This window comes from Mastomys coucha, unplaced genomic scaffold (assembly GCF_008632895.1).
Source record: "Mastomys coucha isolate ucsf_1 unplaced genomic scaffold, UCSF_Mcou_1 pScaffold18, whole genome shotgun sequence".
Taxonomy (NCBI): Eukaryota; Metazoa; Chordata; class Mammalia; order Rodentia; family Muridae; genus Mastomys; species Mastomys coucha.
Window position 1 is genome coordinate 82,497,397 of NW_022196900.1, and position 2,709 is coordinate 82,500,105.

The following is a 2,709-nucleotide window of genomic DNA, read 5'->3' on the forward strand; positions in this document are numbered from 1 at the left end:
TCAGGTCTGCAGCGCCATCAGCCAGCCTGGTTCCTTCTGAAGGCAACCTGGGTCTGGTGGTATTTCTGGTGATGCAGATGAGGGGAGGGTGGGGCCCTCGCTGCTGTCAGGCACTGAGAAGTCCTATTGTAAAGAAAAACAAAAACAAAAAAACAAAACAAAATGGAAAAAGTCACAAAAAAGTTTGTATAAAGACGTATTTTTGTACTACATGGGGGACTCTTCCTGCATGTCAGCAATAAAATTTCCTGATCTGGAGCCACCATGGTCCCGTAGCCTGCCTCTGTGCTTGTCTGCGCTCTAGCCCTCTGTCCCTGCCCACAGCTTGGGCATCTGCATTTCAACAAGATTTCAGCAAGGCAGGTCCTGTACCTCTTGTCACCACAGCCTCTGGCCGGCAATCAGAGCCATACTGTCCAAACTGGGAGAAGACCCCGGGGTGTCCTGCCTCCTGCCAGTGCCTGGTGGGAGCTTCTAGCTTGACTTGGCTTTGCTAGGGCCTCGACAACTAGAGAGCCATCTGCACATGTCACAGGCTGACATGCACCCACATGCCTGTTCCAGGGAGCTGGGGTAAGGAGCTTCCCCTTTCCTGTAAACCCTCCCCTCCTTAGGAAGCCCAGGATGCCTGCCTACCTTCCTACCTCCTTCCCTTGCCTAAGTTTAGACTGTACGTTGTATTTCCCAGCGAAGCCAAGAAACAGGGAGAGGTAGTCTAGGCCATCCCACAAATGAAGCCTCCCAGATGTGGGCCACATTCCCAGGACTGCTCTGCCCTGCCCCTTCCCCACAGCCCACTCACTCTACCATACATACATAGACCCCTACTCCGTGTGGCCCTGGGTGGGCTACCATGAAGGGCCCTTGCTCTCAGCCCACCACTCCCAGCTGCTGCCCCGGTCCTGGTACAAGACCTCTGGGGCTGTCTAGGTCTCTGTGTCCTCAGCCCTCAGAACTGGTTTGTTTTAGTTTTTGCTCTTAGAGGTTAGACAAAACAGCCCTATTTCCTTAGACACTAAATTAATTTTTTTTTTCCTTCCTTCAAGGGTTTCTCTGTGTATCCCTGGAGCTGTTCTGGAACTCACTCTGTAGACCAGGCTGGCCTCAAACTCAGAGATCCACCTGCCTCTGCCTCCCAAGTGCTGGGTTTAAAACATTTAATCCTTTATGCCTACGGCTGTTTTGCCTGCATGTATGCCTCTGTACCACTTGTGTGCCTGGTGCTCACAAAAGTTAGAAGAGCATCAGATCCCTGGAATAGGAGCTAGAAACTGATCCCCAGCCTGGAGCACCTCTTCAGCCCTGGTTTACTGATCAGTACCGGGGCTACGTAGCCTTTACTAGTTGAAGTTTCTCCATCCAAGAGCCCAGGCCACTTGATCCTAGCTTTCTGTCCATCTGTCTGTCTTTTCATTTCCTTGCTGCCCAGTCAGGTCTACCCCTGGAGCTGTGCTGGATGAGATCCATGTCTGTCTGTCTGTCTGTCTGTCTGTCTGTCTCTTCCCTGTAACTACCTGCCCCAGCTCTGCCTTGAATCAAACAGATTTTCAACTCCCCTGTGACTGGCCTTTCTCCTACCCTTGACAGTCCAGGTGCCACAGGTACCAGAAGGAGCTATCTAAAACTTAGCTATGGCAGGTGTGGTGGCTATGCCTATAATGTCAGCTCTCCAATCTGCCATTGTGAGACTAGCCTGGTCTACATGGTGAGTTCAGGCCAGTAAGGTTTTAATATAAGGCCTAGGGGCTGTAGCTTGCCTAGCGCATATAAAGCCCTGGATTCAGCCCCCAGAACTGCATAAATTGAGCACCCGACTGTAATGGCAGGGTTGGAAGTAGAGAGAGGCAAGAGGAGCCAAAAGTTCAAGGTCATCCCCAAAGGCCATGAAACTGTCTCAGAAACAGAAGCTTTAACTACTTTTGACCAGTTGTAATACACTATATTGGGCTGGTGAGATGGCTCAGCAGTTAAGAGCACTGACTGCTCTTCCGAAGGTCCTGAGTTCAAATCCCAGCAACCGCATGGTGGCTCACAGCCATCTGTAATGAGATCTGGCACCCTCTTCTGGTGTGTCTGAAGAGGGCTACAGTGTACTTACATATAATAAATAAATCTTTAAAAAAAGTACATTATAATTAACATGCATAAAATATCAGAGAAGGGATGAGAGAGGACGGCACAGCAGTTATGAGCACTTAAATGCTCTTCCAGAGGACCTGAGGTTGATTCTCGGCAACTAAATCAGGAGACTCTCGGCTGCAGAGGACCTTCCTCTTAGTCTAGCCTTTGCTAGACTCTTAGTCTAGCCTTTGCAAGCCCTTCCCACACATAGCAAACATAGATACAGACATCAGTTTGTTTTTTCATAAAATAATAGAGGGCTGGAGAGAAGGCTCAGCAGTTAAGAGCACTTGTTCCTGCTGAAGACTGGAATTCAATTCCCAGCACCCACATGGTGGCTTATAGTTGTCTAAAACTCCAGTTCCAGAGGTCTCAAACCCACCCACCCCCTTCTTCTGACCTCTTCAGACACCAGGCAGGCACATGGCACACAGACAGGCATGAAGGCAAATACACATAAATAACAAGTCTCAGTTATAAGGCCTGCCATAGTGATTTTTTTAAAAAAGATTTATCATTGTTTTTATGTATATGAGTACACTGCAGCTGTCTTCAGACACACCAGAAGAGGGCATCAGATCCCATTAC